This window comes from Notothenia coriiceps, unplaced genomic scaffold, assembly GCF_000735185.1.
Source record: "Notothenia coriiceps isolate Sejong01 unplaced genomic scaffold, NC01 NC01_scaffold00019351, whole genome shotgun sequence".
NCBI lineage: Eukaryota > Metazoa > Chordata > Actinopteri > Perciformes > Nototheniidae > Notothenia > Notothenia coriiceps.
Genome location: NW_011352052.1, coordinates 915,959 through 941,492, shown reverse-complemented (window position 1 = coordinate 941,492; position 25,534 = coordinate 915,959). Strand labels below are relative to the sequence as shown.

The following is a 25,534-nucleotide window of genomic DNA, read 5'->3' as shown; positions in this document are numbered from 1 at the left end:
TAGGCCATGTTACGGGACACGTCATGCGTAGCGTTGCCGTTAAAATTGGACTCTCTCATATCTTTTGTGCATATTGAATTCATGATACACAAATAATGTCAAACCTTTGGGTATAAAAGAGGAAATCATAAAGACCGTCTGGGTCCAAATCGAGCAGAAACCTGTTTTATAAAACATTTTCGAAATCAAAATATCTTCACATTTAAACGATTCATTTTCGAAAAAGAAAAACTGGTGTTTATACTGAAATAGTATAATTATTGTACTAATTTTAAATCCGCAGCAAATCTGTGATCGGCTGACAGGCCGGACTTTCCCACAGCGCTGCAGGGAGGGCACGCGGCTGTCATGTGCAGGATTTCTTCTTCATGTATGGCGGTGAATTGATCTAAACGAGGGGCATTCCGTGTCAGTATAACTTAAAATAACATCCTTATATACTATGAACATTATTCTTTTTAAAAACAATGTAATCATGGTCGAAACAGATCGCAGTCAAAAGCCAATTCAATTTTTTATTTTTCAAGTGTGCAGACAGAACAGTGACATGTAAAGATGGTATCAACACATTTTAACTATTAGAACAAAGTAGTGGTTGTGTGTACCTGTGGGTATCCGTCACCATTCAGCCTGTCGTCACGGGTTAGGTTGGTTGTGCTGATTGTGAGTGATCAGCTTTGCTTCAGCAGCACGATCAATACTGGAGGCTTCAGCTAAAGTCTTAACTCCAATATTTACGTGCTGCTACAGTAAGGCGACCAGCAAAGGCAAATTCAGACAACTTTTAATCATCATGCAAACAGTTGTCTACTTTGCATACGTTTAGAACAGTAAGCATGTCGGCTTAGTTACACAGGTTGAAGGGGTGCGAGGTCGTATTTTCAGGCTCTTCTGCGGCAGCACAGTATGGCCTGCATCTCTATGTAACCCACAAACCATTCCGTGCTGCTACAGCATCGCCAGAAGTGCAGTCAGGGTGTCAGTGCTTCGCTTCTTCTGGGTTCAATCTGCTGTCCTTATCCCTCTGGCTTCTAGTCCAGACCACATGATCACAGATAACTACACACCAATTCCCTATATTTGTTCTACCTAAAGATGATTAGATGATCATCAGCATCTTTTGCAGAAGTCTTCTGTCCCCTCCTAATGCAGCCAGTCATTACCTGAAAAACAAGGGAAAAAAAGATAATTAATGTTGTTATAGTTATTCTGAGGCCAGCCTGTCAACAGTGCATTTGTAAGCACAAGTATGTGGACACCAGAACACTCAATTGTACTTTGTCGGGAAACTCTCCACAAAACAATGAAATCTTGCTGCCAAGATTTGCAAAAGTTAGATCAATCATCATCATCCAAAAGTTGTTGTATTGAGTTGATGTTAAACCACCTTGGAGGGGGTTTTATCAAATTGGAACTCATAAAATAAAATAAACACTGAATTAAATATTTCCCAATGCATAATGGTCTTTTAACTACGCAATCGCAAGCACATGAAGCTGCCATGGGGTTAGGGTTAGGGGAAGCATACAGAAATGATTACTCAAAATACTCTTTTGTCAGATGGAGAATGCTCAGTCAGTGGTTGAGCTCTCTTATGTTACATGGCTAATTACAGCACCATTGTCCTGAGCTAAGTTTGTATCCATCAGAAAAGACTGACAACATAGCCCTTAAGGATGTTAAAAATATTTGCTTTGGAGAAAGTCGTTTTCCTATAAACCAGTATTAACATAGAAAACCAAGCATCTGCTGTAAATACACTTTAACCCTTTTAGTGAAGAAAGTGTGTCAACTAACGGCAAGTCCCAAGTCTGCACAATTGACAGGAGTTAATCTTTTCAAGCGACCTTAATCAATGCGACCCTACCAGCACCAGAGGTGTTTCTCAATAGCTGACCAGACAGAATTAGCCCACTCAATATAGTACCATTAAAACGTAGCTCTTTCAACATAATGTCAACTTTCCCAGGTGGCCCTGGTAAACATCAACCTATTTGAATCTTAAATCTAATGCTTATGCCTAAATGCAAAGGTGCCAAAACAAACTTTCTCCTGACAATAATCCAGTAGGAGATTGGGTCCAGCAAATGTGTTGCCACTAGAGGTCTCAATGGACCTGTAATTATGACCTTGGTCTGAAATGGAGCTGATAGCCTGAACCCAATAACATCTCTAACTGACTTCCCTTACAAAAAAACAGTGACAAGATGTAGTGGTCGCCCTCTCTTTTTCACCCAGACACACACACACGTACACAATCCAGTGCTGCTGAGAAGATCAACGAGAAAAAATGTAAAATGATATCCTTAATTCATTAACTTGTGCAAGATTTCAATCAATGTCATGTTGCAATAAAGCTGCAAGCAGGGATGAACTATAATAACATATAACGGCCAGCAGCTCAAACGTATTGCTTTCATCTGTCCACTGTAAGACGATTTAACCTATAGGATATATACTTTTGGTTGTTTCTTGTATTTAAATCGTTTCAAAATGGTTCTTGCTCTTAATTACATTGCCATGCCACAATAGTAGACTGAAAAAATGAGCCAACAATTGTTTACTGTGACACAAAAAACAGCTGAAAGAGTTTAGAAGTCACTACAAAACTATGAGGTATGCTTTAGAAAAATATAACAATAGCTGTGCAAGTGATGAGATCAAGTCCATCATTACACTTGTTGTTATGCTGCTGAACATTTCCAATAATGTATTGTGTGCCACTGCTATCATTACCTACATGTACCATTTTCTTCTTTATCTTCAAGTCCCACCCACAGACACTCCAAGATGTACATTAGCCATTGTATTATTAATACTCGTATAGGATATTAATCATCCTTCTATATGTCATGGCATAATATGTTATTCCTGAATATCAATGGTGACATTAATGATATCCAAATAAAATAATGTTACTTGAAACTCAAGAAGGCATTGATTAAAACTACAGACATTTGATACACTCCCATCAAAAGTTTGTACTTTATACTAAATATGTGGTCAAATCCGTTTTGGCAAGACAACTATTTAAATGACATAGCTTGGAGGATCTGCAGGATTCCTTCATTTTGTATCTTTGTAATTAGAATCAACTTTTTAAGCCGTTAAAAAATAAAAAAAAAATAATGGGCTCAAGAAAGTTGCAGGTGCAAAGGAGAATTTTGCATCCTATTTCTTATATAAATTTAAAAAAGCATAAAATCTGTCGCAATATTTGTCGCAAGAATAATTGTATGCTAAAGTTAGAGACAAACAATGTACACCATCTTGGATTCAAATACTGAACATTTGCCCAGTCATGTCCCTACCTTCAGTCAGTTGTGCTATGCCTTTTTTGTTTTGAAGAAGCCATTTAAAAAAAATAAAAAATGTTTACCTTGTTCATCCTTATTTATTACTTGACGAAAGTGCATAAAAGGAACTAATCGGGTAAACTGTGTAATTTAATTTTAAGCTAATACATTCTTTACAAGTCCAAGTGGAATCGTTCACATCAATGACTCTAACCTCTCCCTATTTTTCTCTGTCTCCCTTTAAGCAGCATGCCCGGACATGTCACCGTCACTGCTCAGCCTTTTTAACCCATTCCTACGACATTTGCTCCCTATACAATGGCCTCAAAGGGTCACCTGACCCAAGGGTTGGAGGTCAAGTGACCTCCTGCACACCATCGTGCACAGGGACGTGGACACGACAAACCATCACCTCCCCTGAAGTGGTCTGGGCTGGCCTCTCGTCTGTGTTACACCATATTCTGCCTGTTTAAGCACAAACTAAAGGCAGAGCTGACGTCCTAAGCTGTGCAGAAAACACGAATGGCCATCATAATTATCCACATGAAAAGATCTATGCAAATGCGAGCTTCTCATCGTGTTCAGAAAGCTCTCTATCTTTATCCACTACAACTATTGAAGGAAACTACTCAGTCACAATATCTTCGTTCCAAACATTAGTGATTCATAACATTTACAGATTACACATTTAGCCATCCAGAATACCAGGAAGGAATGTAAGATTATAATCCGAGTTTCCTATCTTTTCAGTTTGTCATGAAAGCACCATTACACACTACCACAAATCCTTCCATCACATAAGAAAATAAGGCCAGATAAAGAGATATTAAGCTTGCCAATTATATTTGTCCTGTGTTTGGCAAGAATACACACAGTGCAAACAAACTATGTTCACCGTGCCACAGCATTATTATGTTACACCAGCTAATGGGGCAGCTTGTTCACAGCATGCGATCACTCTACAGTAGTCAAATCAAATACAAAACCAATTCATCCAGTAATACAAAGCAACAAATTGTGATGAAATATCAATAATGGAAAAAATAAATACGAGCTCTTACAATGTTTAAGTCTATGAGAAACTGAGGATGTGCGGAGTGTTTTTTATTAGTAAAAAACAACCAAGGATGGTGTTGATAAAGAACTGCTTTGTGTCATACGAACACCAGCACTGTAATGGGATGTGTTAATCCTAGAAAAACCTGTTACATTTTGCACAGCCAGCAAAACTTGTCCAGCATAGCACAGGCAGGGTGACTGGGATTCCCTGGAAGCAACGGCAGTATCTTATCAAATGAATTACAAAGAACTCCAGAAACAAGTGAAAACAAATACATGGGATCGAGGAGAGTAAACCCTTTTTCACAGGACAACACAAGCAGATATGCATTCACTGCAGGTATATTAAAGATGGACCATAACATAAGGTTCCAACATGAACAGCAGCAGTGTCTGTGTGTCCACAATGTGTCTGGAGAAATATTTACACAAACTGGCGTACCTGCCTCTCCTTTAGAAGTAATGCATTGCAACCCAATATTTTGCATTCCTTAACAATTACATTTCTGATCATTCCAGGTATTTAATAGAACTTAATTTTAACAATCACAAGCTTCCTCTTACTACGGAAGACAGAGCAGCAATAAACAGGATGCCGACAAAGTAGTACTCTGTGTTGCAATTTCAAAAGTACGACCCAAGGAGTTAGTTTACACTTGACCAATAGCATGAAACTATTAAAACAAAAAATTCAACAACACACTTTTTGAAATTTTTTGAAACCTTTGATTAAATGCTTATTTACAGTAAATAACTTCTTAGAGAACCATCACTATGGCTATTGTTAAGATCCTGTTAAGTGTGTATTTTTTATGTTCAGTCACACATATTCAGGATTGGCAAAAGAGGAAGCTAAAGTGTGAGAGTTGGATAGCACACCCATACAAGAAATTACACTAACACCGGCTATACTTGAGGTATTGTTCGTATTCAAACTTAAATGCAAATAATTATTCAGATATTAGACCAACTTTGGGTCATAGTGTAAAAAGTGTGCCTTAAAAATATCACTAGTGTGTTTTTCCCCAAAAAAACGAGGCTTTATGTTTTTATGTTACACCATTGACTGAGTTTACATGTTGATATATCATTGGAATTAATAAATACATCAAAGTGCACTAAGTACCAAGCTCGCTGTATGTTGAAATACATTGACCGACCTACTTGCAACTTTACCGCAGTGAAAATTACACACCAGCAAATCAAGATGAGTTAATGCCATAATTCTAAAGGATGTGTGCGGATATCACCGTAGCATGTACACCAAACAAGTTCTATTAAGTAAAGCAAACTGACCAAACCAGGAATGGTTGGTTTCACTGTATGTGAAAATAATATCTGGCCTCTCTGCACCCAATCACACCACCTGACTAGGTATAGTGGGTAAAGTTTAACCCTGCTTAAATTAGTTAAACCCTATTAAAAAATTATAGAAAACCATCCAGCAGTATTTTAAGATCATTAGAAATCATTCCAATCAAACTGCTTACAAGTTAATATTTTGGGCTATTCAAGCACTTTCAGGTGAAAAAAAGGCTGGTGCAGCAGAAATGAAAACAGCATGTGTGAAGTCAGAGGAGGCATACTCTTGCTATGTCAGATCTGCTGTTGCAGCTTATCATATTACAACCTCAGATTTAATTATCAAACAGAATTTACCAGCACTAACAGCTGACATGTTCTTTTTAAACATGTTGTTCGAAAGTAGTACTGCCATTACACTAAACAACAATAAAAGGGAAACTGCACATTTTTGAGTGCAGCCGCAGAGGATCAAAAGATCTAACTTTTAAAGAAGAGTGCTAGACTTTTTTTTTTAATCTACAAATTGCTGCCAATAAACCACGTAAAGATATTGTTTACAACAACATTCTTGCTTCAAATAAATACCAACTTTTTCCACTTCAGGATTTTCCAAAAATCTACCACAGCAGTCAAGCACAAAACTGATGATAATATTTCAAAAAACAAATATGAATGGCACCTTAATAAAAATGGTTTAAACATCTTCACTATTTATGTGAAACAGGTGTAGAGCTGTTTGCACTACAGTGATGCAGCCCCTAACTGTATGGACAAATCTAAGCCCATGTTAAACATATGCTTTTAAGAAACATGCAAGGACCTGTCACCCTTAATGCATTATGCAAAATACATTTCAGATCCAAACATAAGAATAATATAGAAGTTAACTTTAGAAGTTAAAGTTATTCCTGAACTGAAATCATGTCTGCTGGAAAACTGACTGATTTACATAAAACAAAATGTGACAGCTTCTATTAAATGCTGTTAGGGCATAGAAGTGAAACCACGGCCAACTTCTGGAAAATAATCAACAAAACCCGTGGAAACCTGTTCCCATCACCGCAAATTTTAATACTATAAAGTTTGTGCTGAGTTGTGCAGAAAGAAGGAAGAGGAGGGCGGGGGTTCTCTGCAGCCTGGCTACAACACATGTGAGCAAGTACAAGAAGAGAGGCACAGTTTTACCAGGAAATGGGGGTGGGAGCCCATTTTGCCGGAGGGGTCTGAGAAGACAGAATGATGAGTCACAGAATGTCATGCTAACAGTCTGAAACAGCACAACGGTGCTCCGCACAGAGGGTTAAGAGGCGAATACCAGAGAACGGGGGGAAGACATAAACCTCCAGCATTTACAGGAGATTAACTGTAGACTCCACCGGAATACATAACTAGTCAAATACAGTACTAATTGGACAACTGCTTACAGGGACAGTATCAACAATACCCTAATCCCTCTTATATAATATGAGCAAAATCTTTACACCACCTATTTCACCAGGATGAGCATGAGAGATACACATTCAAATAGTAGATTGCCAGTGTGCAAAAGTTTATATATCACTAAGATTCCTAATCATTACATTTCATTCTGACAAAAGTGCTCCCTTGTTCACTTTAGAGGTTTGATCAGTCAAATCTGTAGTCTTTCATGAAACAGAAATATTAGCACTATCAACACACTGCAACTGAAATTGAAAAACTCATATCAAAAGATTACTTTCATTAACTAAATTGAATTGTAATCACTATTGCTGCTTCAACTGAAATATTAAGTGCCATCTATAAACACGTGTAGTTTCATTTCCCCCCCCAATTTAATTTACCGACACCGAAATCCATAAATTAGTGTTTTTTTAATCTTCACTTAACTGACCAAGTGTTCCGTATTATATTTTAAATCTTCAAACTGCAAATAGCTTTCGGTGTTGATTTATAAAGGGACCGGTGGATGGAGAATTTTTACTTTAAGCATTAAATAAGCAAGCAGGTGTACTTAGCTTTTCAAAAGAAAATGTAAAAACCTTTTTTTTTTTTTATATACACATATGCGTACATCCCAATATTATAATTCAAAATTGGTATGAATCCACCCTATAAAAACAATTAGATATTGAGCTATGAATCGCATTACTTTATCTGGTGGTATGAAAAATATCACATCACAACCCGAATAGCTTTTTTTCTTACACTTACACTTTATCAATAAGCCTCATTTTTTTGGTTATGTAATTATTGATTAACAGTTGGGATATTGTCTTTATTCATTCAGTGCTTATTGGAGTCAAACAAAGCCAGACAATAGGAAACTTTGATGACTATACATTGAATAACCATTTAAAATACACCATGTGGTTTACATTAAATATCGCCAAATTATTTATTCCTGAAGCAGATAATTAGATGTCTGTACGTTATCATACCATTCATTGCGTTTCGTACACCCAGATTAAAGCGGATCAAATCTTAAAGTACAGTAATTCCCCCCCCTCCACCTCTTAGCTCAAATATGTAGCAGTGAAAGGTGTTCCCTGATATCACGTTTGTAAATGTACCTTTAACTAAATGATTTAAAATCAAAAACACCAAATCTTACTATATGTAAGGTGGGTGGTTTCATCATAAACACGCTGTCCCATGTACATAAAAATAACATTATACTAAGGACACATACTGCAATTTCAGAGAAGAAAGCTAAGCAAATAACATTTGTATTAAGGTAATTCATATCTAATTGAAGGGGAATCAACTGTTTAGCTTAATTCTTCAGAATATGAATAATAATCCTGGGAAGAATGCTATATGAAAGCACACTGTCATTTGTGACAGGGCAAGGGGAGAATGCATTGCAAAAAAAAGAAGAAAAAAGGTGCCTAAATTGTTTTTTTTTCTCTAAGCAGTTATTATAAATTAAAATGTTTTAGTTAGTTCTTATATTAACATGATTCTTGAAGCTTTGGGCACGTATTTGTTGAAATAAATGATACACTGTGAAAGATAGGGAGGCCTCGCATTATGTAACACATTAAACCGATCTCTACTTAGAAGGAATCAGAAGGGGCGGGTTTAGACGCACACTTATATGGAGCCTCTCTTTTCCTCTCTCAATGCTTTATTAGTCAAGTAGTCATGTTCATTATGAGAAGCATAAAACAGAATAAAATGTCTTACATAGAACGTCTCAATAATTAATGATTAGGTCCCTTTTGGCACCCTTTACTAAAACGATTAGACCCCGTAACGTTGGAGGGATTTTTCTCTCCCTTCATGTACTTGATTTTAATCAGAGAGCAGGGCACACAGAAAGAGGAGCGAGGCTATTGAGGGCAAAAAAGGCGAGAAGGGACAGAAGGCAATGACGAGAAAACCTTTCTGCATCAAACTACGATCATCCCCAAACCCCCAGCGTTACACCGAGCAGCACCACAACTAATGACACCATTTTTTATAATCAATAACTAACGTTAAATCAACTTTACTGCATCGGCAGTGGTTATGACAACCATTCGTCAAACGGAGCTATTAAAGTTGAATCATCAGAGGCAGCGACCTATGATTGTTGTTACTTGGCTGAGAGCCACTTTGCTCTTCTAACGTTACCGTACGACAGACACAAATATAAAGCAAGCACGTAAGAATGAGAATGTCCTGGTGTTTGAGTTAACGTTAAAACTGCAAATACGGGTTGAGATAACATTTAAAAAAATCCGTCGTTAACATTAACCCTCTGTCGTGTTCGTTTCTCCCCCCATTACTTTGGTGTTCCCGGTCAAATTTGACCAATCTGCCCTTACATTAACACAAAAACCCTCAATCATCACCAAATTATGTTTAACACTCTTTTGGGCTGTAGACAGCGTCTCGGGCTACTGGTTCACATTAATAACTACAGTGAATATGCAAAGAATAGACACTGTACATGTATTCCAAAATTAACATTTGGTCGATTTGTGGGTGTGTACTACCTGATAGAATAGATGAACATAATCTAGGGTTACCCATTCATTTCCTATGGCGGTCTTTTTTTTTTTTATTACCAGGAACACCATAGGGCTAACAAAGTTGACCAAACCACTACAAATTCAATGAAAGTGGTGATCGGCAATTGTATATGTCCAAATGCCTACTGTGAAGGATATCACAAGGCCTTGAAGCAAATGTAAAACACAATATTTATGATTGATGAAAGTCGGTCATATTTGACCCGAACACGACAGGAGGGTTAAAGTCATGACTGAGAGTAAGGTCATACAGAGATATAATGACAAACTTACCAGGTGTTTTCTGGTTTTCACATATGCAGTTTGCAAGCACGGACAAAAACTCCTTCTCAGTTAACAAGCTTTGCAAAATCTAGTTACCACAAAAGGCACCGTGTCTCTCCCCATTTGATATTTTCCCCTCCCAAGCCAGTGTAACGTTAGGAGCCGTGTGCATGTGTTGACACTGCCGACTGTGCTGCTCCTCTGCTCGGTCGGCTGCTTTTGCACCTCCCGCTCAAAACTAGGCTCCAAATCGGAAAAAAAGACTCCATTATAGTTTAACTTTTGCAAATAACCTTTAAGTCAGGTGTCGCCTCCATATAATATATTTTATCTAAATATATTGTTAGATATTCGGCTCACCTTCTGGATAAAACGGACCGCGGTATGAGTGCATATTTTTTTTCTACCGTTACAGCGCAGCAAAGTCCCTCTATCTGTGCTAGCATGCTAAGCTAACAGGCTAGGAGTAGAACAAGCTGGCAAATCTGTACAAACGGCTAACGGCTCTTTTCAACGGACCCCCTTCCTTCAAATCCGTTGATATTATCCGGTTAAAATAAACTCTTTGTGGCATAATTTACCTGTCTTTCCATTGAAAGTACGTGGTCCTCCCCCTCTCTTAAAAAAGCGCAGTTTAATTCTGAGCGCTCCGTCTTCTCTCCCCTACAGATTTCTCTGTGTTTCGCAGCATCCTCTCTCCGCAGCTGCTGAGGCAATCGCTGCTCACTCGAAAATGGCGCCGAAAGATACACTCCTCATTCAAATTCGATAGAGCCTCCCATTCTCCCCATTGGCTGGATACGGAGTGGAGTCCGTGCCGCTGATTGGTCGCTGAAAATGCACTCTCGAATGATCTCGCAGCCCACGCAGCGTTGAACAGAGAGGGACAAATTAACCCTTCAGGTCCCGACCTCAATGACTTTACAGCACTGATCAGGGCGAAAAAACCCTTACGTTGAAACTTGTTCAAACCAGAATGTTACATAATGAATGCCATGATCTTTTAGCAACAATATGCTCATAGAACCCTTATCTTACCGACATATTTACCATTAAAGGACTGTCATTCCTGGGGACCATAGCCATTTCGTAAGGACAAAAAAAGAATCATCAGCAAGGTCTTGACTTATTTCTTCTTAAAACATTATTTGTCATGTAATTAATTTCCACCAAAGAGCTGACTCCCCAACAAAACAGCAATCACTGAGACTTTTCAATTGGCCTTGTGGTTAAAACAGACTATTCCTCACTCACATTACCCAGATCAAAATGAGTCAGCTGTCTGCTATTGCACTTAACTCACTCATTATTCATAATCATGGATATCCCGCATAAAAATATGTGAATAAAAACATTTGTGCTTTTTGCCAGAGTCATAAAAACCCAGTTTGAACTATGGGCAATGGGCATGCAACAACACTATTTCCAGATTGCATATGGACTCAGGCCTTTATAAAGCCTTCTGTACAACATAAGATTTGGCTACATCTAAACGCATTGTGTTATGGTGTATAGGAAAGCTGAATACGTTGGAATTTTTTTTTTTACCATCCTTTATATGAGAGCAATGAATGTCAAATGTTCCTTATTTATAGTATGGGTTCTTATCTACAGTTAGAGCAATATTGCCTGTCTATGAGTGACAGGCCTGTCAAAACAATCAATAAATAGCCAAATAAAACACATTATTACAGCCATGGATGACATGGGTATAACATCTGGTATATGTAAAGGTCAAGAAGTAAAGGAGTCTGTGGGATTTCTCCTAGGCCGCCAAGGATGCAAACCAAATGCATCCTTTGCGGCCTTATATTCAGCTTACATGCATTTATTGGTCATAATGTGGTGTGGGATTTTGAAAAAATCGTATTTTCGAGAGTTGGAATAATGATTTTGCTCGCTTTTCTTAAATTGCTGTGACATAGCCCCCTCAACATTTTGATATTCCTTTTAAGCAGCCCAATTTTTTTAAATGTAACTTTTTTTTAACACATTCCTTAAAAGAAACACATTCCATAAATTCATTATATAACATAACCACTTCTTCTCCGTTAAAAGTTAGCTTGGCATCACCACACTAAACACTACTGTAGTGTGCATGCAGGGACGGGTTGGGCTCTGCCACAATAACCCTGCTGTTATCATAACCTGTGCAGCATAGTGTACCTCGGGCAAGATAAACAGAGACAGCCATTTCATCCCAATGCACACATAATAACAATACATGACATTCACCTGCTATAGGTTGGCTCCACCAAGGTGCATTGCTTTGCATTTATCGGGTGTTTAAGTGTAGAGGCCAATCTTTCAAACACAACTTAACAGAGTTACTAGATGTCATTTACCTTTTTGACATGTATGGTAATGCCATTTTAGAACTTCATATTTCTTCAGTCCTCATCAAGAAGCCAGCCATTTTTTTGCATTGTGTATTTGGTAGTAAAAACACAATGTTTTCTACTTTGGAGTACAAAAGCAAACTGGGAGAGAGAGGGCGCCCATTGTGCATGCATTCTGGTGTAGTGTGGACAATGGGGCGGAGAGGAAAAAAACACACTTGTTTACAGATAAACTGGTTTGGACAGGAAGCCTGTAAGGAGGAGCTCAGTGTTGTTAAACAGGCATGTGGAGAGGCAGGGATGAGCCAGCAAAAACACCACCGTGTCCATAGGGAGATCATGATGAGTCAAAGACAATGCACGCAAACACACACTCGCATATGCATTCATATCTACACATGCACATATGCAGTACTTACAGCTTTACACATTTCTTGAAAAACCCCAATTTTGTAAAAGTTTTAAACCGATTACACAGTGACCACTATAGCCAAAACCCTTCAGTGAAATAAACAGAAGTTATGGTTTGTTTAGTTTCCCTATGAGAAAAATTAACAAGATAAAAAGGCGCACATGGGTCCCTATTAGCTGTGCCAAACAGTAGCCAAGCTGAGCTCTGGTGAATACTATACAGTTCATCCTGCATTGTGTCACCGTCACATGAGCACACACTGCCTTCCATTAGGCAGGAGATCCTTATGACTCACGAAAACACAAGTCACATGTCACTACACAAACGGACCATGCTACTCAGACTGCTCTGTTATCCACAACAGCTTTTCTGCAGGCCCAAATGAAATCACATCATAATGCATCTCTTCATTAGGAGGGTTGAGATACAGTGGGGCTCTCCCTTGTCCTCTGGTAGTCGAGCTGAACAAGAGCCATAGTGTCAGGAATCCCAGTGTTTGGCCACAGCAGGCTAACCCTGGCTGCAAAGTTGCCATGCTATGGCAGTTAAAGTTCAATGTAATTTGATTTCATGTTAGATGACTTGCGTGCATGGCTGGCAGTTACACTCAGCTGCTTCTCATTCAAGGAGGAGTTTTACACTTCTTTTTCACTCTCTTGCTTAGCTCATGTGACTCAAAATATGGCCTTTCACACCCCCACCAGACATGGGACTGCATCACATCAAATAATAGTGAAGTAGAGAGTAAAAAAAGCTCACCTCCAAACACGCTTGAGCAAATCCTTCTAGTTACCTGAAGTAAATATAAAAACAAGCCTTAATGACACCTTGAAAACAAGTTGATTAAGGCCAGAGGGGACACTAAACAAGGGATTAGCACCCACAGAAGACAGGACAGTTTGCAGCTTTAAGGCGCCAGCAGGTGACTTCACTTGACTCTTGTTAAAAGTGTGCTGTACACTGGAATCACCTTCTGTCGTGGGAAAATTAGGTGTTGGCTGACACGGGAGTATGCACAGCACTCCATGGTACATTGCTGCTTCACCCTGAATTAAATTAGACATCACAAGTGAAGAGAGTGTGGAAATCCTTCATAGTTTTCTCATTGTAGAGGTGAATTCAAGAAGTGGAATTTGTCAGCCTTTTAAATATTCTTTGTGTGATTCACTCTTTGAATAAAAAAGTACTGGAGGCTAATTTATTTACTTTTATAAAAGAAGGTTATTCTTAAATACTCTTTTTTCAACCTGTGTAAACTGAGCTAATATTTGGGGATATTTAAGACAATTCCGTCTGAAACTAATGTTACAGCCCAGCAGTCAACGTGAGCAGCACCCTCAAACAAAGTATAAGAGACTATAGGCTTACTATATTAACGTGGCCTATTCCCTCGTCTTGGTCCTTAGAGAACACAATGAGCCCCACTGAGAACTCCATACTAGAGAGAGACTCTCCATTGATGTCTCCTCGGCTCCCCTCCCCCTCTCTCTATGAGACATCTGTAGCAGCTGCCCCCTTGTGCTCCTGTCAGCAGGGCAGAGTGTGTGTTTGCGTGTGTGTATGCACTCGTTGAGGTGGGGTTGGCTGGGGAGGTTAGTGTGGGGCGTGTTATGACACCTCCCCCTTTGGAGGGGTCCAGCCCGCACACTTGTGGGACATCACATTTATCAATGGCTAATAGTCACTAGCAGGTCACCCTGAAAACACAACAGAGACCTTTCACCTCTTTTTAGCACAAAGGCTGCGAGGTGCCGAGGTGTCACGATAGCCCCTGGGCGCTTTAAAAAGAGCACAACAACTTTTTACATGTACATTTACCATCATAAATCATGATAACATATTATTTTTTACTTTGCTTTTTGACAAACTTTGCCTTAACTTAATGAAGTGACGAATACATTTCTCTGAAAAAAAGGGCACAAACTACTTTTAACATGAATATTTGCCATCAGAAATCTTGATATAATAATAATTCTTACTTTGCTTTTCAACAGCCCTCACCTTTATCTAATTTAATGACATATAAATAGCTTTGCTTAGAGCAGAACACTACAATACAGGGCCTTGCTAAACGCTATCACTGACAGCAAGTTCAGATATTACAGAACAAGAAGCCCTTTTCATTTAGTCTCAGTATATTCTTACAGACTTTCTCACACCAATCAAATTATGTGACTATAATTCATAGAGTAAAATTACATTACAAGCATAAGGGGAATAACTCGTCTAGCTGCAATGTTAACAAGGGAGGAGGAGGGGTGGGACAAGCGGAGGAGAGACAAGCGGAGGAGAGTAAAGCGATGCGCCACTTAGACTTCCTATGACATTTTTATGTCAAATAACAAAATAATCAGCAAAATCTTTCCTATAGTCTGAAAAGGTTATTCTGCCAACACAGGACTTTCTTAAGAATCTCAAAAGCAGCTCCACAAATTGCGTTCTCTAACTTTGTTACATAGTAAACAACATCTATGAGGCTTTCTTTTTCTCTTTGCTACATTTTGCAGACTAAATATAAGGTCATGTGCCAAAAAAAAACCGGATCTTGTGCTCGGGTCAATAAAATCTGACCAATAACCTCAGAGACATGTATCCCTGCATCGGAGAGTCAAACCTCTAGTGTCATGGTTGGGATGCTTTATGATTTAGCACCCAAACTTTACTTTTTAGTCAAAAGAAGTGTTAAAGTTACCCAACAAAACCCTTTATATGTAGCTTCCTGGTCTAGTAGTAATATATTTTGATTATCTGACAATTGTCCACACCCTTCAGTATTTTTTTCTGTCTTTATTGAGGCAGAGAGCTGAGAGGGATTAAAGAGAAGGCTCAACACAAGCGAGACCTAATCCTGGGAATTCAGGGTTACAGAAAGGCCTTAAAGAATATGTTTTGCTTAAAGTTAACTGCTATCTTTTTCTGCAAGAAGCTGGTGATTTAATATATTTTGTACTTTCAGTTTTTGTCTCTAAATTTGATAATAATTGTGCACAAAAGTAAAGTACGGCATGAGCAGCTTCAACCGAGGATACAGACAATCCACCGAGACTTGCATGGAAAAGATATAAATAAATTAGCACAGTGTAATTTTATTAAAACACTAAGTTTAAAAATCAGGTGAGAGTTTACCGGGGAGTGCTCAGTATCTATAGGATATAGCATATTCATTTACTGCATAGAATTCTTACATTAAATTAGATTTAGTGATATTTAAAAGGTTAAACGAGACTCAATAACAAAAACATCCCTTTACCCTTTACTTTACAACTCATTGTTTCATTTTATCTTGAGGTTTCTGCTATGTTTAGGTCGTGGCATGCAGTAACATTTGCTAGTCAAGAGAGCCACTAAATTCCACTGAAGCCTCCAGCAGGTGTACAGCATACGTAGTCTCATATTGAATAAACATCAACACAGATAATATTTAGTTTCAGTGTTTGTTTTCAAATGTCCCGAAATAATTAAGAAGCAAACCTTACAACAATTTCCACTGTGAGTGATATGTTTAACACCCATAGATTTAAAATATCTGGACCTCATTTGAATACGCATTTCACACCTTTGAAAGACTATATGCAAAATAACTGCTGGATCAAGTTTAAAGAAAGCACACACAAAAGATCCTCCTATTTATTTTACATTCAAAAGCATATATGCTCATGAGGTGTCAACGCACTTAGCTGATCTAAGAGTCCATTGTCACTATTGTTGTTTTAATAGCTATGTGTAACATGCAATAAATCATATATCATGATCAATCAAATATAGCTGACATTTAGGTGCCGCTAAATGTTTTTTCACACTCCAATGTAGCTCTAGAGCAAATATGTGAAGTCAAGTCACCGCACATTTTCTTACGCTGAAAGAAATGTTTTTTACTGAGATAATTGTTTAGTTTTCTTATGTGTATTGAGCTAAAAAAAAAAAAGCACAACATTCATCAAAAAGTTAAGCCAATTGTTACATTGAGGAATAAACTTCTGGCTTTGCCTCTTGTATGTTCTGCTCTAATGAAAAATAGTGTCAGCTTAGAAATGGTATTATGTAAGAGTCTAATATATGTCAATCACTACTTCTAATGTTTATGAAGCAAAGATACAGTTTTTCACAAGAAAGCTGGATTTAAACTGCAGTATTTGCCGACAAAGATTGTATATGCAGCCCGGCGCTGACAATTTGCACTTATCAATCTTGAGGATCAATTATTTTGGACAAAATACCTTAATGTGTATATAGGCTGTTTCTCATCTTTAACTCTGTATATTGTTTAAATAAATGAGAAGTGTGGAAGCTGACCATACCCGTACATGTTACACTTGACACCTCTCTTTTACGGGGTTAAGATAATGACCAAGTTTGCAGTTTTATTTCATCTCAGCCGTAGCATCAAGGCAGGAGCACTGGGTACAGGCGAAGGCAAACCTCTTCTTTAACAGTTGTTGTATGGTCTCAATTTAAATGGTAGAATAAACGGTGGCTTTAAAATTACGGCATTATCGATTCTCCTTTTCTAAAATCTACAATTTACAATAAGATGTAACAGTTTTAGTATCAATACTTCTGTTATAACACTACCTTCTATCTGTGTTTTGTCCACAATAAAAGCCTTTTAGAGGAGATTTTCCCTATCCAAGGGTCTAAAGATAGGGGGTGTCCATGCTGAACAGACAGGAAAGCTCCGGTGTAATATGTAATATTGGAATTTATAAATAGAGCAGACTTGCATAGACTTGAATAGGCATCTTGGGGTATCAGTAAACATTTACGGAGTAGACAGTTGCTGAGAAATGTTGTGTATGGATGAAAATTAAACAGCAACCTGCTAAATGCACCACAACTGAGTATATTTAGCACTTAAACTGGAAGAAGCACGCCATTGACGGATACATATATATACTATTGACACTCTTAATGTTATATTAAAGGATATGTTACCTGACCGTGTCTGCATTGTTATGACAAGGTCAAAAACTGTGTTTAAGGCACACCTAAAAGCTTATTGGCAATATAAGAGAGTAAACAGCTTCTGGAAATGTTTGATAAGCTCTTAAAATCCAGACCCCCAGCCTCCAAAGACAAAATTAATCTACTCATTGTCCTGTTTCTGGACTACAAATTGAAAATCCCTGCGGAAGTCCCTCCCTCCTCACTCCACTGTTGCACCTCGATGATGTAACCACTTTCCAAATATAGCGTGTTGCTGATGGCTCAGCGGCTCACCCATTAGTCGAGAGCGCTGTCAATCTCGTGACGTCACCCGCAGTGGTGTTATTATTGTAAACAGCCCGCCTGCTCTCCACCGACGCTCTGTGCCGAGCCGACTACTCCATCCAGTCCTTTGTTCATGCAGCGAAAACACCGACGCGACAAAAGCACAGTACCGGTCCGCCCAAAACTGCGGATAAAACCTCAGAGCAAAGTTTAAACACATCACCTGAAATAATGCCACCACATATTTTTCATAAAATATTCGCTTCTCATGTTGGGGACATGTTTATCGAACACCGGGGTCTTCATGCACCCGGCGACGGCTCAAAGCTGCTGCATGAATAACAATAATAAACTGGTAGCCGGTCAATGCACAACTCTTCTTTGTCTACTCGGTTAAACGTTGGTTAGAATCACACACACAATTATTTAACACTAGATGAACCAACAAAGAGTATTTTTTAGATTGACAGTCGTGTTGTCAATGGCTCCTTAAATGTCAAATTGTTGAAAAATAGTGCTTGTCATTTTGCCTGGACCTCGACATCCCACAATTACCATAAAGTCCTTTAACTTATATTTTACCTCGTCAACTCGACAACGTTACATTTAAGGACTTTACTTTGTGCCCCGTGTCACAGAAAATCGACCAAAACGACTTTTATTGTTTTGCAGTGACTGACACTGTATGGAAAACTCAACTAGTCGAGAGGTCACAAAGCAAAAGTTGAAATTACTCCAGTGAATGTTTAATGGCACTTACTCGACAGCCTGGATGTGTTTCGGAGTGATCGACTGCATCTCCCTCGCTGCCAGCCGGCTCCTGGTGACAGCCTCACCTCGACATTTCCATCCAGACAAGTTGACAACACGCTTCCATTCTCCGACTAAGTGCAGTTTCAGCAAAGCTTCAAGGAAGTTGTTTCTTTTGTTCCAGTGTTTTTGGTTGCGTCAATGTTGCGAAAAGGGGGAGGCGGAGCGGTGGATACGGAGAGCGACCGAGAAGAGAAAGAAAAAAAACACTCACATCTGAGCGCACCGTAGCCTAGTTCGCATGCCTGGCCATTAACGCGCAGAAAACCCTTCATCCAAATCCGCGATAAACTCATCTCATCAGCTCAGCTCACGTGTCTGACGACCAGCATCCCTTCAAAGTGAAATAGACAGTCCTCGGTGCCCAGGTTTGATAGGCTGTCCAAGATCAGGCTACTACAGGTCGGTGCGCCCCGTGCGCGCGTATAGGAGCGGACACATTTACACAGCCCGCCTCGATAACTTGGATTTCTTTACACAACTAGATTCCAAAGCTTTTTCAGCATTACTTCCTTGCTTTCTATGGCGCGTAAAGGCTTTCTGTCTGTTATTCATCGAGCCAGAGTCAAAAAGAGAGCGCCTGCAGCCTACACGCCTCTCGAATTCAAACTCTAGTTCCCGGACAGTGCAGGGCGGTAACGAGATGCGCAGTAACGCGTTACCACCACCAACAGAGAGTAAATTAGACTAGCGATTTCCTTCCATTCCAAAACTATTCGCTATCACACAAAATCACCTTTTATTTCAGTATAAAAGCCGGGCTGACGCTGCGTAAATATCCCATCCATTCATTCCGTTTCCTGACAGGTTACTCGCTTTTTCTCACACATTATAGCCTAGCCAAGGTGGCAAAAAAGTTTACTTCCTCGCGGTGGATGCGAAATTCAAAATACGTCCAAACACTTTGGACATCACAAACAGGCCAGGTGATTTGATTTCCTGCCTTTAGACGACAGATACACAGCACCGTAAAGCGACGCAACAAGTAGAGTAAAGGACTGAGGATGTTGCCCTCATTTTGCAGAAAACTAGACATAAACAGAGTAATATTTGATGTAACGAGCCGATGCTGTTCTTGGAAGCGAAGGCAGGGAGAGCTGAGACGGCTTATGCAGAAATAGGATCATGTTGGTTCATCGGATAAAAAGGTGAGCTCCCTGTTTCCGCGCCGTTGTTACAGGAGCGTTGCGTCAGGAAGTTGTTGGTGTCAGTGAAGTCACCATCAAGACGCCCTTCCTTCCATCCAGCCTAACACGGGCCGCTATATAACATGAAAGCAAATGGAAACCAGCTCCTCCAGATCCTAAATGTCCTTGAACATTTTTTTTACCTCATTGCAAAAGAGAATCTGACAAAAAAAGCTATAGGTAAAATGCTACAGTCTGTCAGGAGGAAGTTAATCTCAAATGCTGCCGTTAGAATTAAGAAGTCAAACGTGAGGAAAAAAATGCACTTCTTATTAGTGTGACAGCTTTATGAAAACGTCAGAGGATTTGTAAAAGGAGCTCACCAGAGATATTCTTGGTGCAGTGTAGGCCTGCAGATTCAGGCATTATGTTATCCGGGCTTTGCAAAACTATTTCGAAGCGTTGAGAAATATTATAGTAGGCCTTCTATAAATATTGTTCAACAGGCACTGACTAGAACATCTTAAATTCAAAGGTAAGTAAAATAAGCCCACCATTTTACAAGCTGAGTTTAAAAATAATTGGGCTATGATTTAGCGTGGCTTGGAGCAACTAGTCTGCATGCGTAAGAAACTGCAGTGGAAAGTCTGATGGGAACATTTTTTGGAGTTTTGAATTTGATTTGAATAGAGAAGCTAATTCTGTCACGAAAGAGACATCTTTTGTGGAGTTTTCACAATTATCTAAAAACTAGCCTTTTCAAATAAAAAATTTTTTAAGAGAAAAGTATACGAGCCTGTTTGGTGGATAGTAAGAAAGTGAAAACTGTTGCTTTAAAAAGCATCAATTCAAAAGGCTATTCTTTTATCAGTCACCTAATGAGGAACATTTTCACTGACAACGTACATATTGTTCAACAGGCACTGACTAGAACATCTTAAATTCAAAGGTAAGTGAAATAATACTTTATCTCTCTGTAACAGCAGGTGCACACCGTCTTAGATGACTGTCTGTAATGCTCACGATGCACAGTGATAATACAGGCAAATAATAAAAGAAAACATTCAAGGAAAAAGAAAAATGTTAAAGCCCTATTTCAGCACCAACGTTGACTAATTTCACTTACTGGGCATGTACATAGTTAGTTTGCAATGTTTTATGACAAATCTGTTCGGAAATTGCAAGGAACTAAACCCATTCTTTATTGTGCATGTGAGACAATTAGACATTTAAATTGATAATTGTATGAAAAACTGACAGAATTACTTTTTTCTTTTGCAAAATACAGACGCTTTTCAAAAATGAAAATGGCACTTTTAATGATTGCCAATTAAACGATCGCCGTTTGATATGTCAGAACATAGATGCACATATCAATCATACGCACATTTGTATTAACATATTCTGAAAGTTGAGTTTTACAGGATTCGTGCAACCTTTAAAAAACGAAAATAGAGTCAGAACCCAAAGCTGGAAAACCAGACTGACGAGTTTTAATGCATACATAATACACCTGTGTTTGCTTTTAATTATCCGAAGTGAACTTTTAAAACTGATAACCTACCTTTAGGTTCCTGTGTGTGTGTGTGTGTGTGTGTGTGTGTGTGTGTGTGTGTGTGTGTGTGTGTGTGTGTGTGTGTGTGTGTGTGTGTGTGTGTGTGTGTGTGTGTGTTTGGGAGTGTCAAGCTCACAGTTATGCAGCAGTATTTGAATATGTGCCCGATGTGTGGGCTGATGCACAGTCAGAATGCAAAAAAGAAACAGTAAACAGGCGCAATAATCTGATGGGCTGCGGTTCTCCATAAAGGTCATCGATGAAGAACAAGACTGCAATAAGAGCGCCAAAATAGTTGTGGGGAAATTTTATATTTTCTACTTTTAAATCCGTCCACGAACCAATTTATTTTAAACAAACTCACATGTTGCTGAAGTTGATGCAAGCTTGTGCTTTCCCCTCGGTCTCTCTGCTCAAACTTGACTGCTGACTTTTTGAAAATATAACACAGATGGCGTAAAAGACACCTTTAAAACTTTTTGTTGAACTCCGAGTTCCACATGGACCAGGACCGTTCTCTCCCCTCTTAAAGTATGTTGAGCAACATTGTTTTTGAAACATAGTTTTTAACTTTTAATGCAAATGTAGTGCATACAAAGTGTGCATTTGAGAGATGGCTAAATAAAAGATAAGATCTAATTTGGGATGCCACATTTTGTACTCGTGTCAGAAGAGCCAAATACGTAAAAGAGCAACTGAGACTGTTAAAAAAAACATCACACCTGTTCTGTTTTACTTAGATATTTAGAATATGAGCAGCAACTGAAAGGTCATATTGTGTGGGAGGAATCTATATGACTCAAAACGAAAAAGTCAGTAGCCTCTATGTGTGTGCACAGTAATATAAATTATCTCTGCCTTTCTCAACACTTCTTCAACTTTGTAGACAATAAAGAGGCCTTTAAGTTTATTAGTTATGTGCATATACAAGAAGTGAATACAAAAAAACATGATTCTTAAATAGTCTGTTAAGTTATTCATGCAAAGGACAACTATTGTTATACTGAGTGTAGTTCAAACTTATAGGCTTTAAGGTTATTAGTTATGTGGATATTTACAAAAAGTTAATACAATATAACATGTTTCTTAAATAGTCTGTTAAGTTATTCATGCAAAAGACAACTATTGTTATACTAAGTGTAGATCTCAAACCTAGAGATCGATGAAGTCAAAGTGAACCCATTGCCCTGCACGTGATGCCTTTAGACACAGTATACAAATTAAATTAGAAACTAGATCCCAAAGATTTTGAAAATTGCAGAACACACTTCATGTGACAGCCATGCTTTTGAGTCGTGCTAGAGTGAAAATGCAGTGGCAGCATGCAAACATTATCAGTGTCACTCTGTCAATGGTATCCTTGTCAGCTGCACGGGGACGCATCCAAGATCAATGATGTTCACTCAATTAACCTGATGGACGAAATGTCAGGGAGGTTATGGATGTGAGTGCGTTAAGCTCTCTTCTCTGAGGGAATATGTTCACGTCCCGGGCTGTGGTGTCTACAGGCCCGAGAGGAGACCGTGGGTGAGGCCTGTCCCAGCTGAAGTGCCCTAGTGTCCAGAGCAGAAGTAGGTCAACAGAGACCGCTGGTTGGTGAGTTGGAACGATGCTGCTCTCTCACACACACACAGGAAAGAAAAGGAAAGGAGAAAAAAAAAAAGGGCAAAAGAAAAATCCTTGCCTTTCGATTGAGGGATAATTAGAGACTGTTTGACCTGTTTGTCCCCTTAAATAAACCGTTGGCCATTTAGTGGGGAGTGGGCTGAAACCCTTCACTGGACCCCTCCAATTATGCTTTTTAATGGCAAATTGCCTGACGAAGTTCAAAGGTCTTCCCATTCTCTTGCCTGCTTTTCCTCTGTCTATACGTTAGTGTGTGGAAAAACAGTCAATTAACCAGTCTTTGCCATAATAGGAAGCAGTAGTGTGTGTTTAACGCTCCAGCTCCAGTATGACAAACAACATTACATTTGCGCGTTTTAGAGAACAATTGTATCAGTGCAAATAGAAAGTTTATAAAATGGAACAAGCGGACAAAAAGGCAAGAATAAAATAAAGAAGATAAGAAGCCGTAAAACTCGACAATTAAGAGGTTTTTCTGTAAAAGTGTGCCTCAAGAAACAAACAGAGGCTTACAGTATGGGCATGGTTCCTAGGTTTTTTTAAGAGGTTATGTTGACATTTTTTAACAAGTCTGTCTTTAAAACAACACTCACGTTCCCCCCATACATCAAAACAGTTATAAGACACTGTAATTATTCTTCTGCCTCTTCTTGGAACAACCTGTAAAGCTCTGACAGTCATTGAGGGCCATATATCAATGTGCCTTAAAAGCCGTCAGTAAAACTTAATAGCAACATGCAACCCTGTGTGGAGCGAGTAAAACACAAGGTTGTGCAGCTGAGTTTTCTCGATGAGGCTGTAAGAAATGTATGACTGTAACACAGAAGGGAGTAAAACATCCAAGCACAGAGGCAGTGTTATTGAGATAGAAGTGAATATTACAACATATACCTAGCAACACTTGTGATGTATTGTATGGTTATGTAATGTAGAAAGAAGAACAAGCTGACAGGAAGTAAAACACACATTGCTCCTTAATGCAAAACCACTGTATGCACAAAAGGTGTCCCATATTCACAGAGTGCTTATGGGCTGGTGTCCACAGGGACAGCAAGTGTCCCTGTGATAAGTTCCCTGTCCTACCCTGCTCAGTCTCCAGCACAATGGGAACTAACAGGTAACTTAGCGACCTGAGCCAAACACATTTTCCACAGTAAACCTGAACACAAAGGCTAATCACAACAGTATATGTTCCTTTTTTGTTGACCTACAAAGGGATTGCCATTAGTCAGATACATGCAAACCTAACCTACCTGAAGAACCGGATAAAAGACATTAAGCTGAATTCTGTTTCCTCTTTATTTCCAGTGGAGAGCTGGAGTCAGGGGCTATTTGCATGCGTACAGTATGTGTGTGTGCAAGAGTGATAAAAGCAAAGAGAGGAAACACACGGAAGTGACCAAACATATCAACTGTTGGAGGGCTTCAGCTGTGCCTCATGAGTGAGGCCTATGACTAAGATCGGAAGAGAGTAGGAGTGTGCCAATGTTGCCATACCAATACTGCAGTGGGAAAAAAGAGAAGGTGGGAAAGAGTGGATGGTGATTGGACCGGGCATGGATACACCAAATAAGACCAAAAATAGAAAGTGTGTGGAGTGGGATGGTAGTGTAGTGCACCCTCCTCTATGTAAACATTTACATCTTGATGACCCGCATCGCAAAATTATACTCACGCATGTTGTGTGTGGAAGTTCATACAGTATGTACAGTCTATGTGTGAATGCATGTCTGTGGTTGTGAATTATTAACATATTGTGTTCATCAGTCAGTCTACAGGATGTGCCGTATTTTATTTTAAGACATGGATTGGATTGCATGCAAGCTTTTACTCCAACAAACACAACACAAAGTACATGGACTCAAAGGGGAAGTAATCACTAGAATTGCTTGCTTCCTCTTCTCTGTTCTAAGTATATCTTTCTTGTCAACTGGACACAAGTTATTGCACTGAAGCTAACTTTATGAGTAGTAAGGAGTGACTGAAAAGTATAAATACGCTGTCAAATATGCCCCTGCAACACCTTTCTGCCTCAGCCTCTTCTTTGCTGCTTATTTCATTTGATTATCCCTGACCAAATGGTTCCTCCATTGTGTGGACTCACACCCTCACATCACGATGAGCCCTCCCCCATTCCCTTCCTATCTCTCATCCCTGCTCCTCTCTGTCCCACACTACATGCCTCTCTATTTATACAGTTGTGTCAGTTTGCCACTGACAGCAGTGAGCGATAAAGATTGAATCATCGTGTATTAGAAACACCAAGCTTTCATCTATCAATATACTGTCTTAAAAGAAAACTGACAATGAGAGTGGCTGGCTGTTCATCAAAGTGTGTCAAAGATACAAAGAAAAGAGGGCATAATCATAACCATGCTTCAAATAAATAGAGTTTTTACAAATAAAGCATCGCTGCTTGCCAGGAGGAATATCCTCAGCATCGGCTCCAGAGAAGGAGAGGTGTTTGAGTCCTGCAGGATGCTGGCCCGTAGGTGTCTGGTTTCAGATGGCAAGCATGCTGGGAGCACAGTGTGG

At 39.1% G+C, this 25,534-nt stretch overlaps 1 long non-coding RNA gene across 1 annotated transcript; it reads right to left on the bottom strand.

Annotated features, from left to right (window-relative positions):
- Nucleotides 1-495: 495 nt before the first annotated feature.
- On the bottom strand, nucleotides 496-19,296 carry LOC104951892 (uncharacterized). The gene is made up of 2 exons (XR_799071.1): nucleotides 18,642-19,296; nucleotides 496-1,163 (listed from the first exon to the last, which is right to left on the bottom strand). It is a non-coding gene; the product is annotated as an uncharacterized lncRNA (long non-coding RNA).
- Between the last annotated feature and the right edge of the window lie 6,238 nt (nucleotides 19,297-25,534).